The 15,259-nt window shown below is 36.8% G+C and overlaps 1 long non-coding RNA gene across 1 annotated transcript in view; it reads left to right on the plus strand.

The window, feature by feature from the left end:
• LOC138704890 (uncharacterized) overlaps positions 1–14,896 on the plus strand; it is a 680,302-nt gene extending 665,406 nt beyond the window's left edge. The window contains exon 4 of the long non-coding RNA XR_011333461.1: positions 13,784–14,896. This is a non-coding gene — a long non-coding RNA (uncharacterized lncRNA). The remainder of the gene's footprint in view (positions 1–13,783) is intronic.
• The last annotated feature ends 363 nt before the right edge of the window (positions 14,897–15,259 follow it).

Here is a 15,259-nt window from a genome sequence, read left to right on the forward strand (position 1 = left end):
TAGTTTCAGATTGATATTGTTCAAAAGAAGTACAGCATAAAAGTAAAAGCAGTGCCAGGGAAAAAATCTGGGTATTAATTACCATAATTGCTAAGCAATATGCTATAGCAAGTTGCTAAGCGTTGAGTTCTATTGTTTATTTGTGCAGTTGCGTCCTGCTTCACGCTGTACCGCCGCACAGATGAACGTTGCGATCGTTACTGAAGTGCCGTCGGCAGCCTCGCCCCTCTGCAGACAGTTCGTTGCTATGTGCTCATGACGTAAGACGGGGTGGCCAAATCACCGAGCCAAATAACAAATTTTTTCCTAATTTTAACCTTTCAACTAAGGCTCATAGTATTCATTATTTTTATATTTCATTTGTTATCCGAAAAGAATACAAATTTTGCAGAAAAACTAATTATTTCAAAGCAAAAAGAATAAGCGCAGACTCTCACGTGAACCAAATTATCATCAATGCCAACCAGTCAAATGAAAAGAGAATGTCACTAAGTTGACACATACTTTCTCATAGCCTACGTTTACGCGTTTAGCAATAATTTAGTTGCTTTATCACATTGCGAATAATATTACTATCCATAATATATTATTTCCTTGATGTGAATGCATAATAAATTGAAATCGTTTAATATGTATAAAAACTGTCATTTTTATTTCGAAGCAAATGTCATTCTTTAAACTCCAAAAAAATACGATATGTGATTTCATTTTTAAGTTGTACCTTTTAAGTAGATACAGGGTTCGGCAGAGGAACGGCAAAGAACAAATAGTTGGTTATTGGGTCAAGAATTATTTTTTTTTTCAAAATGACATAGTGAGATGATAAAGTACATAGTCTGCCATTTATTTCTTAAAAAGGACGTCCTTTAAATGACTATCACTGAGATGGAAATGTGCTTCGTCAAACATACACAAAATGTCAATAAAGTCTTCAGCTTCATTCGTACGATTTAAAGTCTCTTCACAAAACGTCCTTCTCTTGAGAATATCGCGAAGTTTTAATTGATATATCACTTGAATTTTGTAGAGATGAAAATGTAAGTCACATTAACAGATGCGATGGGATCATGGCGTCATAATTTACAGGATGTGGCACGAGATGATCCACCATTTTATTTACGAATATTTTGAATATCACAAATAAAATTCCAACCAAACACAAATTACAATGAAAAGTCCAATATGGAAAATTTTTCTAACGCAACACATGCTCAATATGACCACCATTTTGATTGTTAACTTCATTTAAGCGAATTACGATCTTACCGATAACTCTACGGCACATTTCTTCTATTATTTTACAATACATTCAACAACACTATTTTTACAAGGTCCATAAAACATACAATGCATATACACACGTACCATTTATATCCAGAGGTAGAACATTTATCTCAGTTTTTTTTTTTTTTTTTGCAATTTTCTAGCTTCCATCTTGTCTTCTCAACTAACGATTTCTAACGGATAAGTGGAGAACTCTGGGAATCTACCCATCACGTAATCCTAATGTTCACCTCATACGACACCGGGCACTGGCCTTGTTACTTCGTCCGGGAGATGTTAGATAGTAGTGACCGCAGTTTCGTATCCTATTATATTCATCCATGCACATATCCTTCGCGACAGACCAGTAATCTGTTCAACAAATAGAGCGATATTGTACGAAGGAAGGTACGAGACAGAGGGGCAAAGTGAAAGGGAGGGCAAAGTGAAAATTTTGTAATACCTCTCTGTTTGGTGCTGACTATGTTAGCCCGTCTACGTATTAGTTGAGGAGTTTAGAGAGTCTTCAATTTGTGTAGTTGTGTCGTTGGTAAGTAGTGTTTGGATTGTGCCAGAGCAAGAAGATTTTTTTCTACATTGCTGATGTAAATTTTTTAGCGGTTTTATTTTTGTATTAGTGATGTAGGCCTACTAGTGACTCATATCTTGTGTTTCTTATATATGTTACTTTAACTTACGTATTTTACTACACAGTGAAGGTTAAACCACGTTTTATATCAAATCAAGATGGTGATAAAGGCTTTTATTTCTTAATGATGGCTGTGGGACAAAGTGAAATGGAAATTAAGTAATTTTTTGAGGCCACGATTTCCTATAAAATGAATGGAAATTGCAATTTAACTTAATAAATAATGGTACATTTTATTTCCACAATTCTTTTTATACAATTATATTTTTACTTGATTATTTAACGATGCTATATCAACTGCGTGGTTATTTAGCGTCGATGGAATTGGTGATAGCGAGATGAGGCCGAGGATTCGCCACAGATTACCTGACATTCGCCTTAAGAATGGGGAAAGCCTCAGAAAAAAACCCAGCCAGATAATCAGTTAAAGCGGGAATCGAACACGCGCCCGAGAGTAACTCCGAATCAACAGACAAGCGCCTTAGCAGACTGAGCTACACCGTTGGCCTAGGAGAAAATGGAATATGTTTTCCAGTTCGTTATTTTTCAATTTCCGACGTTTAATTTCAGTTTTTGTATTGAGAATTATTGATTCTTAAAAATATAACCTGATTAATTTTTTTTATTTAAGTAGGTTATTTTACGACGCTGTATCAACATCTTAGGTTATTTAGAGTCTGAATGAGATGGAGGTGATAATACCGGTGAAATGAGTCCGGAGTCCAGCACCGAAAGTTACCCAGCATTTGCTCAAATTGGGTTGAGGGAAAACTCCAGAAAAAACCTCAACCAAGTAACTTGCCCCGACCGGGATTCGAACCCGGGCCACCTGGTTTCGCAGCCAGATGCGCTGACCGTTACTCCACAGGCGTGGACTAACCTGATTAATATCTATAATAACTTATAATAGGATCAAATAAGTATCATACTTAATACTGTAACTTTTATTTATTTATAAGCACAAAAAAGTTTCCCATAATTTTAATCCACATATATTCTGAAATTATGACTTCATTTAGAGTTTTTCACTTTGTCCCATATAGGTTTTCACTTTACCCCATACACGGGGCAAAGTGAAAAATAATCAGGGGTTTGGTAAAACAAATACACCTAGTCAAGTATATAAAATTTTCCTTTGGTGAACGCTGCAAACTATAAAGAAATGTTTTCTCTACTACATTCGGGATATACATTTACAAAAGTATTTTATTAACAAGCTGTCATTTACGACTTAGTGCAAAGTCTTTCGCTTTGCCCCACTCTCCCTTACTACCTTCTGTCGCAAGATACGATATGTAGTTGTGGAAACCACGTGGAATAGCTACGTGAAATAAATTATAAAATAAAAAGGGATGCATATATAGGAATGTCAATCGGAAATGCTTTTTAGTAGGTTATTTTACGACGCTTTATCAATATCTTAGCCTATTTAGCGTCTGAATGAGATGGTGATAATGCCGGTCAAATGAGTCAAGGGTCCAGCACCGAAAGTTACCCAGCATTTGCTGATATTCGGTTGAGGAAAAACCCCGGAGAAAATCTCAACCAGGTAACTTGTCTCGATCGGAAATCGAACCCGGGCCACCTGGTTTCGCGGCCAGACGCGCTAGCCGTTACTCCACAGGTGTGGACCCGGAAATGTTAAAGGGAAGGCTGAATCTAGGCCAAATATAACTTACCAGGTGGTCCTTTACCGCCGGCTCGAAAAAAAATATCGAAAACTATTTAAACAGCACAGTACAAAGGCTTATCTCCATTAAAGGGGCAATGAATGTATGTATGAAATCAATGGGATGGTCGCTAGTTCAGATACAACAAAGCAAAGTAGAAATAATTATTTATGAAGCTCAAAATATCACATTATAATGGCAGTGTATTTCTCGTCTGTAAAAGAACCAGCAACACCAGTCATGTAATCACAAAGCGAAGGTCCACAGCTATTGTAACTGTACACAAACGAAACAGAAACGATATGAATCGAGCTGGTTCATAACTTGTATATAGGTACTTCAAGTTTCGATCACTAGAAGGACATTCGAATCAAACGCTTGCATTCCTATTGAAAAATGCTCTTCATTCTCAACCTCATTAGCCTACCGGCATGCTTGACGGAAAGTCTAATTCAACAGCTACCGGCGCAGAAGGGCTACCTGGTATGAAGTCGGATATGTGTATGACAGAATGCCATACGAAGACAAAAGAGCGGGAGAACTACCGTAGCCTACATGCTTAGGTGAATGTTAGCGGAAAATAAAATAATATTCCTGGAAGTCAAATGAAAATACAGGAGAACCAAGGAAAAGTAGAGTCTACCGTCAGACATCCGGTTTTGTCACTGCTCGTCGCATAGAATATTATATTAAATCATTACATAAATGAAACAGTGTGCAATAAATTAAATTAACGAATAATGAATTAATATTCGAAATTAATAAATAACTGACGGATAACATTCATATTACTTACGAAATTTAAATGTATTTTTCAAAATGACCACCCTTCATTTCTAAACTTTTTTCACATCTTCGGATGAAGGACTACCACATCGTTTTAAGTTCAGCAACTGTAATTTAATTTATGACGTTTTGTAAACTCATATATTTTTATTATTTGTGTAGTCCTTTGAAGAGAACCGTAAGATAATCCGGTTTCTTATAACCTTGAAGATTTTTTGAAACTCAATTCTAAGCGCACTTGAATGCCATAAAGTCTTTCGTCCGAATTTTTGTTTTATTTACAACAGCCTTCTTTTAATTATACACAGATCCCGGAGATCTCCACTTGTGAATAGGTTTATAGCAGTGCGATTGAGAAAGAAGTTGTGTTTCGGGATATTCTCGTCTAAAACGCTGCTTCAATTTCTTGTAACCTATCTTTCTCACCAAATATTCCGCAATAAAAACGTTCTGTGCTAGGTGAAAGCCATTACATTTTCTTTATTTGCCAAAAACACTAACTCTCACAAATATTATCACAATGAACACAACACGCGACCAATACATCTACATTTCACCAAATTGGGCTGTTGAGTGCTGGCGGTACTACCCGTCACACCTTCTCACAACTTTCGTGACCTTGTGTGCACGGCTCGGAACTCCAGCGGGTATTTGATCTCACTTGTAAGACTTAACTTCAGGCTAAAATATCACAGACCCATACCCTATCATGCTAACCATAGATATAAAAAGTATGATTCAGTATAAATCAATGTAAGTAGGAAATGTAAGAGAAGACGTGTATGACGTAACTTCAGGCTAAAATATCACAGGCACAACCCTGGCACGCTAACCGTAGATATAAAAAGTATGATTGAGTAGGACTCAATGTAAGTCAGAAGTGTAAGAGGAGATCTGCATGACTTAACTTCAGGCTAAAATATCACAGACACAACCCTGGCACGCTAACCGTAGATATAAAAAGTATGATTCAGTATGACTCAATGTAAGTCGGAAGTGTAAGAGATGATCTGTATGACTTAACTTCAGGATAAAATATCAGAGACCGAACCCTAGCACGCTATCCGTAAATATAAAAAGTATGATTCAGTATGACTCAATGTAAGACGTAAGTTTAAGAGGAGACCTGTATGACTTAACTTCAGGCTAAAATATCACAGACACAACCCTAGCACGCTAACCGTAGATATAAAAAGTATGATTCAGTACGACTCAATGTAAGTCAGAAGTGTAAGAGGAGATCTGCATGACTTAACTTCAGGCTAAAATATCACAGACTCATACCCTGGAACGCTATCCGCATATATCAAGGATGTCAAAGGTCGAACTGTATGCTCATACTACAAGCGATATAAATCCAACAAGGCTGATTTTTTTTAGCAAGATAAACTACAATCATCGCTCTTAAGAAATTGTTGTGCGGATACTTGAGAGCACGCAGTGCAGGTGCTTTGACATTCCTGGTATATATAAAAAGTATTGCCAGTATGACTCAATGTAAGTCGGAAGTGTTAAGAGCAGACCTGTATGACTTAACTTCAGGTTATTATATCACAGGCTCATACCCTGGCACGCTAACCGTAGGTGTAGAAAGTATGATTCAGTATGAGGCAATGTAAGACAGAAGTGTAAGAGGAGACCTGTATGATTTAAGGTCAGGCTAAAATATCACAGACCGATACCGTGGCACTCTAACCGTAGATATTAAAAGTATGATTCAGTATTATTCAGTGCAAGTCGGAAGTGTAAGAGGAAACCTGAATGACTTAACTTCAGTCTAAAATATCACAGACCCATACCCTGTCATGCTAACCGTAGGTATACAAAGAATGATTCAGTACGACTCAATGTAAGTCGAAAGTGTAAGAGGAGATTTGTATTAAGTAAGATCGGTTCGGTCAGGTCAAATCAGATGAGACAGTAAGTCAAGTTGCTCAGGTCAATCAGATGGTTCAGCAAATCAAATGTAGTTTTGCAATCAGTTGCGAATTCCAGAGTGTATGTCATGATTTGAGAAGTTGAACTAAGAATTGCTCGCTGTAAGAACGAATTTCAGACTAACTCTGTAGAATAACAAAACGAAGTGTTGACAACCCACGCAAGAAATCGTTTACGTCTCTCATTTTCAGATCCACACCTGCAGAATCCTCCAACTCGAGAGCTTGACAGGAAAATCTGTTTTGAATTTCAAGCAGATAGGCAGGATGTAGCGGCACTCCCACGCGCCGCCTCGGTGGGATGCTCAACTGATGGAGGCAGCGATCCCGCGTTTCTATGCCGACGCATGTATCAAGGTCTCGCAATGCATCATATTCACCAGATTACACTTCAGCAGCTGAGTACGAGTTGACAACGTATCTTGATACACTTCTTACCCACGAGGCTTCACATGAAAGTAAAATAATTCATACGCGTATCACACTCGCGACTCAGTTACTTCAATACTATGACGACTTTCTTGGTTAAATTGTGGCCGCCTTAAGCCAGCAAAATAACGATTTTTCACATAGACATGAATTTCAAAAGAACTTTAAAACATTCACAAGAATCTGCAGCCGTGCTAGTTCCAATATTTTCAAGTATCGTATCAGCCGTTCGGTAGTTCACTATTAAAAGCACAGGCTTAATCTTCGAACTCAGGCCCTGTGTGATTTAATACATCTGGTATACAAAATCAGAGAGTTAGAGATTTTCCTAAAATTCCCCAATTTTCCCTCAACACTAGAAGTCTCTTTCCACCAACAAGTCTCCATTTCAACTTATTCTTCTTTTATCTTCGTTTATGTAGGCTAAGCAAATAATATAGTTTCAGAGTCAGGTGCAGGAGCGTCGGTGATGTGGAGTAGAGGAGATTAGCCAGTTCACTCTTTCTCTGTTAATCATTCGCGACTGTGTCCCAGTGCCAAATAGACGCCCAATGGGCATTAATACAATTTATCCGGTGCCAGACGAGAAACGACATTCGCTAACATTCGAGGGATGTACATGCCAGTCGAAGGTGTTCTAATGATATCCTGCTAGTGTCTGGGGACGGTCTGTAGTGCTTGATGATCTTAAGGAACTGCTTGAATAATCTCTACGGATCGACGGTATCTCTGGGCTGAAAAGTTGCCCATAGTAGGATTCCAAATTCACGTCCTCACTACTTCCTGGAAGTTGTGTGTATAACGGTCCTTTCTCAACGAACGACATACAGAAGAATATTCGGTCGCTCCCTTCGCACACACATACACATTGTATGTCGGAATACCGCGCGTTCACAATTCAACTGTCTGTGAGAATTCATAGATCAAAATATAAGTGTAATTTGAAAAGCTGAAGCTGGTGCGCAGGCGTCCCGACGTTGACACAAAATGCATCACGAGCGGAGCAAGACTGAGCAGATGCCTAGAAACGACAGAAAGCAGACTAGCATTTCTTTACCAGAGCTGTACAAGGAATGGACATATGTCAGACTTCTCGCCTGTTACTCCTCAGTCCTACTAGTATAATAAGATTAACAGTGGCTTCCTTGTCGGAAAGCGGCAGTTCTATAGTCAACTCACAATTATTCGATTTCATATTAAAATGTAGTATAGACCGCTGATAGCTACAGGAAGCAGTGAAGTTGTAATTTGGCGAACACCACATCTTGATGACTGTTTACAACCAGAAAAGGCTTATTTATTGGTTTTATTGAAGACTTACTATATCCCAAAGCCGTTCTGGAAGGCATCGTGAGATTAGAAATCTCATCTCCATCCGTATTTGAATCCGCAAAATATCGATCTGTTGACAGAGGCAACTTGGCATTTTTGTTGGTATTTTCAGTGCAAATATCTACTTAAAAATTGATCATTCTTTATCAAAAGAAAATATTTGCCTTGCGCACTCTCATTCAGCGAGGTGACTTAAGCACGTGCCTCTGATCCGCAGAAAGGTAACAACGCTGGAAATTATCACGGTGACGGGATAGACACGTCCTGGACCTGGACTTAGGTCTGTACACCCTCAGAAGAACTGTCAGAGCCATTATTTCGGCTTCTCTTGTATTTCTGACATATAATGCTAGCCGTATTTATGCATTTTTTCTGCTGTTTATTCCTATGAAATAGTTCACTTTACCTTGTCCCCTCACTGTCCTCTTTCTCCATCGTGCTCTCTCTATTCCTTTGTATTTTTTCCTCTAATTCTGTTCCGCGTAGATTATAAATAAAGAGTATACTACTTGACTGATGACTGGAACGAAGACTCTGCTTCATTTTCCATACTTCTATCTCTACTCTTGTACGTCTATTTCGTTTCTCAAAATATTTGACATAGGAAAAGTAGTGTATACAGGGTGAGTCAGGAGGACGGTACATGGTTTGAGGGATGATTAATATTGGTTATTTGAACAAAAAAGTTTATATGAACATATCTCCTGTTCATAAAGGTTTCGGAAAAAACTAATGGAAACAATGAGAAACATGAAAAATGCAACTGATAGTAAATTAAAATATTGTTACCTTATGTTCTGTTTAATTGTGTACTTTTCTTTACACAACATGTCCAAAACTCCGCCGTCAACTTCATTGCACTTTGCAGCTCTTGTAGACAGCTGCTGTGTTGCTGATCTGAGCTGATTCGGACATTACTTGAGCAAAACATCTAAAATGCGAGCGAGAAGTTTCCACTTTGCGCTTGTAGACTTCGCTCTTAAGCCAACTCCACGCACAGTAATCTAATGTAGCAATGTCGGGTGACCTCGGTGGCCAAGAAATGACTCCACCGCGACCGATCCAACGCCTAGGATGCGTTTCATTGATCATACTACAACTAATGTCGTTTTGGTTGTATCCGCATGTGAGTGCTAATGAAGGACATGAAACTGGCGCCCGTGATTTTCAAACATCTGTATGTCAGATTCTGTTAAGAACAGGGCATATGTTCAGAGAAACTTTTTTGTTCAGAAACACCAATATTATAACTCCTCACACCATGTACCTTTCCTCCTGACGCACTTTGTGTGTATGACGGTATAAGTAGTTAAAATTGAAGACTTTCCCGGATAAAGAATGTAGCATCAGATTAATGAAATGCGTGACTCAGGTGGAAAAAGTAATTTTGAAACAATAATTTCTCCAACAATAAATTATTGCGTCCAATAGCTGAATAAACTTGTATCCTTGATTAGTCAAATGCTTCTGTCAATAAATATAGGCTAATGAAATATGCGCCTGAAATTATTTTCCTGTTTCTGAAACGTGTATTATAGATTTGTTGGTTACACCCTTATTCCGGGAAGGTCTTCAATTATACAACAAAGAATGACATTTAAATATTTAGGAATTGAGCCGTCATATTATGGAAACGTAGAACAGGAACTAAGACAAGGGATTATCAGAAAAGAAGTCAAGTGGTAGGATATCCCAATAATATCTAGAGAAATAAAAAATTGAATCCAAGGTTAGAATATAAAAACTATAGTAAGATGCAGAAAAAACTCCTGATGGATAGAGAAAGGAGCGACGCCATACCATAAGGACAACATGCAATGTGGACAAGATGAATGAACGGGTATATAGAAGGAAACAAATAGAAAGGACATAGGTGTACAGCTCGATTCAACGTTATTGGCCCCTGTCCTTGGTTGTTTGGCTAGTGAGCGAGCTGTGTCTTACGTCATAAGAAAAAAAATTAAGTACAAGTGAATAGGAGGGGAAGAGGAAGAATGAAAATAATGTCTATGCTCGAAGCTGAGGGACACTCATGTCAAGAAAATATAAGTCATCATGACATTGTTTAGTCAACAGACGTAGTGGTTAGTAACGGGACGTGTTGAAGAATATTGTGTTCTTAAGGCGGAGGGTATCGTGACATGATAAGAAGGAAGTGTTAGGTGTTATGACTGTGTGGCGTGACCTGTGTGACCCAGCCCACCAGTAGTGATGAGTAACTCGCTCTTAGTCTACCTACTTACTTTTTGCAGGGGCCAAAATCCCTGAATCAAGCTGTAAGCATGATGGAAAAAATAAGAAAATAAAAATCGCAAGAGTTAAGCTACTAATATCTATAGGAGGAAACAGAGCTACCCAAAAGAAGATGGTATAACAATCTGAATGCCAGAGAATCAAAGAACAATCTCTTATGCCTATAATGGAAGGATGGAGAAGAAGAAAATACTGTAAAGAACAAGTCTTCAAATTCTGCGGAGCCTCATATTCCAGGCTACACAGAACATGGTTGCAACATTGCCTTCCCAGGCTTCTCGTTACTCTACCTATGTAAAGTCTTTGTTGCACTCACTCACAATAGTTATTTACAACAAATACATTAAATATTTACAGACAATCCATTGTCAACGCAGTGTATGCAACGGTTATAGCGCGCAAGTTTAACAAGGCAAGCAAGTCATGGTCATGAGCACTGATGTTTGTCTTGTCAACATGGTGTCCTGCTATGTCTTGAGTGGAAATCCAGTACGGTGCTGGCTTCACCACTAGAGTATGGAAAACCTTCGACAGAGAATCTTCATCGTTCTCATAATAAATTCTTTATCCACCCATGATAAGTACCTATATTACGGTTGTTCAGAAAAAACAGTCTACCAACTTTTTTGACAGCAATCACGGAACCAATGAACGTATACCTGTTCTATTTTTCTTAAAGATGGGACATGACAGATAAGCGGCCTAGCTTGGAACTACAATGCTGTGTTGCCAATAATATGAACTACCACGCTGCCAGCTGATGGAAGCTAACAATTGACGTTAAGATGGCTGACGTTAAAACATTCATTGACAATTGACGCGAAGGTAAAAAACAACATAAAAATCGACAGAGAATCAAAGACGAAACGTACCAATGCTAACATTCCGTGCACAATAAATGTCGCTAAGAGAGCTATTTATTACTCGCCACGTGGGAACTGTAAGTTAGGCAACTCAACCGTTGTTACCATAGCAACATGCCTACCACACTATGTGCATTCAGTTGTTTTTCCGATCGCAGCCCTTCTGTCATGTCCCATCTTAAAAAAAACACGTATAGTAGGATAAATACCTGATATTTAAAGAATATACTGTATTATCACTGTTTTTTTTTTTTAGTTCGAATATTGTCATGCCTATTCACATGAAATATGATTTGGGAACAAAAAATGAAGTAACGAGTGGAAACTCGTAATATATTTTATGATTAATTGAAAGCATATCGATAGAAAATCGATGATTAGAAATTAAGACTAATGAATCACTTACATAAGGCAGCTAAATGACGTCACAATCGTCGACATTTTCTCTGTTACGTTCTGAAACTTCGATTTTAGTGTCAGCGCAGATATTGATTATTTTCCTGCAATAAAATCTGAAAGATACAATAAAGAGTACGACTAAAAAGTCCCTGTTTTGAAAGCCGATACACCCTATTGTTTTAACGACAATTTTCGATTCAGGGTTAGATTTATCTGCGTAGTTTAAATGCCGCGAAATTCTACATATTCAAAGATCTCAATTAAATAATACACAAGTCAAATTCATTTAAATTTAAAAAATAAAATAATTAATGGTGAAAATGTCCAAACTAATAAGGTGTTATAAGATAATTAATGAAATTCCACATTAATAATAATAATAATAATAATAATAATAATAATAATAATAATAATTCCATATATTATAGAATATTATGTTCTGATTAAATTAGAACAGATTATTAATTCGGTAAAAATTGTCCCAAGTTCTGATTACATAATATGTTATGATTAACAGAATTACAATTGACATAATTATTGCTAAAGTAATTACTTCTTCTAGAATAAAATTTATTTTCATACGAAATATTACGATACTAGTACATATGAAATACATGGTGAATCAAAAGTCTGGAACCGTATAAATATCTTCCATATGCTTGATTTTCGATTACATTGGTGTTACCAATATTTGTAAAACTAAATGCTCTATCAGTGACACATTCGATTCTAGCCCTCAGCTATCTCAAAAGCCGCTATTTTGGATGCATCCTCAAATTTTAAATGGAAAGGAGGTCATCATGTGAAATTTTCTGAAAAAAAAAAAAAAAATGGTGCAATCTGTTTTGAGATATCTCTAATCGTTTTCAAGTTATTTAAAGATAACTGCCATAATGACACGAACATTAGTCACTGCATTAACATTAGATATTTTGTAACATAGTACAGTACTAAGGAGGCTTTGGAAAAGATATTTTTTATGCAATTCTGATAATTAACTTTTCCTTATTTTACTCTTATGTGAGGGCGGCAATGAACCTTCGGGTTCCTTAAAAGCCATAAGTAAGCAAGGAAGCAAGCAAGCAAGTAAGTAAGTAAGTAAGTAAGTAAGATACATTTTCTGATATTTCTTTTGTTAATTTCTTCTTTTCTACCTAAAGACCATGTTACTCATGTCAAATTAGTCGTTTTCTGCAGCTAATTTTTATCTGATAACCTGTCTTCAAATAATAATACAATACAATTTGTGTATTATATGTTGATATGAAGATTAATAGGTCGATTAGAAAAACAGTTCACACACACACACATAAGGAATAATTGAGGGGTTTGCCGGAAAAAGGGCGTATACGTCAATATGGCGAATTGAGATACATGCAGTCTAAGATTTTAAAACGCACCTGAATAAAATTTTATACACGCACGCAGCCCTGTCTTGCAGGTATGTACAATACAATCAAAACAAAATTTCGCTACTATAATTAGCAAATTATTATTCCCTACATTTTAAACCGTTTTCCCGAAGAAGGGCGTATAGGTCTATCCGCTTTTCTTCCGGCAAAGCCCTCAATTACGATTATGTTAAAGCTCAAGTGTTGTTCACATACTTATAGGTGGCTCTGGTGCTTCTCCTTTGAGTCTTACTAGTAAAAGAGCAGCTATGGAAAAAAAAAAAAAACGCGCCAGTTCACAATGAAAGAAATACTTCAAAAGTGGCTCTGTTACAAGAATTTTGGTGTTCGTCTTTTTGGTCGCTTCGCAATACGTTAGAAAACGAGAACGTATTGGTCTATTGAGCGACAGTATGAACCACTTAATGATAATACCGCATGCGGCACAGCAAATGTAACTTGCTGCAAGATTTACTGGAAAGTTTAGACCAATCACTATACAGCCCAAACTATATAAAAACTCCGTGACCTTCATTCCTTTCTATCACGAAATCGTTTGGCATTCGGCTTTGAATAATATCAGTCTACAAAATGGTGACATCAAGCGAACGAACATGTTTTCCATCCATCCGACGTGGATTAATTGATTGTGGGACGTCATAGATAGCGAGATTACTAAGGAGATCATTTAGTTTGTCACATTTTTAAGCTGTATTACCAGCTCAATATAATATATCTTGCATTTCATAAGTAAGTATTGTTATCTTCTTCTGTTGAATCCACGTAATTTTGTTATTTCTGTTTGTTTCAGGTAAGTTGAGCCTTGTGATGAACTCAGGAGATGCTTCGCCAGACTTAAATGAAGCTGTCACCCACACATTCCACGGAGAACATCGTTACCTCGGAATTCAGATATCAATGTCAGGAACGAGGCAACATAATTTGTCAACATTTTGTTATGTCACCAAACACTCAGGTTAGAAGTGTCTTTCTTTACTTCACAGTTCAGCAGCAGCAATGGCACCCAAAAACGAAAACCAAGAATAGATCTAATTGTCTTCACGGAAAATTTTCGTTATTTCAGTCGTCATAGGCTTATAAGATCCGGATTGAAATTCTGACAATGTTATGTTATGTTACTTTATGTTAGTGTTATGTTATGTTTAGAGACGGGATTTTAAAGGGAAAATTTTTCATCAAAAAAGGACAAAAAAAGGAAAAAGTTACAGCCAAAAAAAAAAAAGACTAGCCTATATTACTCCCCAAAACACATTTCAGCACATTCATGGATATACATGGCACACACAATCTTACATTTATCTCTTCACAACATAAGGAAAATCTTGTACTTGATACAGTAAAAAAGGACTTCAAAAAGGACTTTATTACACCTTCAAAAGGGTGCTATTTTAATTGAAAACACACTTCAGGGCATTCATGGATACACATAGCACACACAACTTACATTTATCGCTTCACAACATAAGGAAAGTGTTGTATTTGATATAGTAAAAAAAGGACTTTATTACACCTTCAAAAGGGTACTATTTTAATTGAAAACACATTTCAGCACATTCATGGATATACATGGCACACAAAATCTTACATTTATCTCTTCACAACATAAGGAAAGTGTTGTATTTGATATAGTAAAAAAAATGACTTCAAAAAGGACTTTATTACACCTTCAAAAGGGTGCTATTTTAATTCAAAACACATTTCAGCACATTCATGGATATACATGGCACACACAATCTTACATTTCTCGCTTCACAACATAAGGAAAATGTTGTATTTGATATAGTAAAAAAGGACTTCAAAAAGGACTTTATTACTCCTTCAAAAGGGTGCTATTTTAATTGAAAACACACTTCAGGACATTCATGGATACACATAGCACACACAAGCTTATATTTATCCTTCACAACATTCTCGACTGTATTTTATCACATTCAACATTTCAATATCTTTCAATATGATTCTGCCTCTTTGAATACAGAATGTCTTTATAAACAGAAATGACCGCTAAACAGAAAATGACCGCTCAACGTAAACTGAAACCAGAGGTGAAAATTTTCTTTTTATCCCGAACTCTAAATCAGCACACTTTATTGGTTTTTCAATGTCTGGAATCAGAAGAAGAACGATATTTATTTTCGCTTTCTCTGGAAGTTATAGGACTATCGGAAAAAATATAGGAAAATTATTTAAATGTTTGCGATGTTTTGTAAAGAAAAGGACTAGAGTAAGGTATGTTTTAAAAAGAGGGAAAAGGGCATATGGACTA

The sequence above is a fragment of the Periplaneta americana genome, chromosome 8 (assembly GCF_040183065.1).
Source record: "Periplaneta americana isolate PAMFEO1 chromosome 8, P.americana_PAMFEO1_priV1, whole genome shotgun sequence".
In the NCBI taxonomy this organism is placed as follows: Eukaryota; Metazoa; Arthropoda; class Insecta; order Blattodea; family Blattidae; genus Periplaneta; species Periplaneta americana.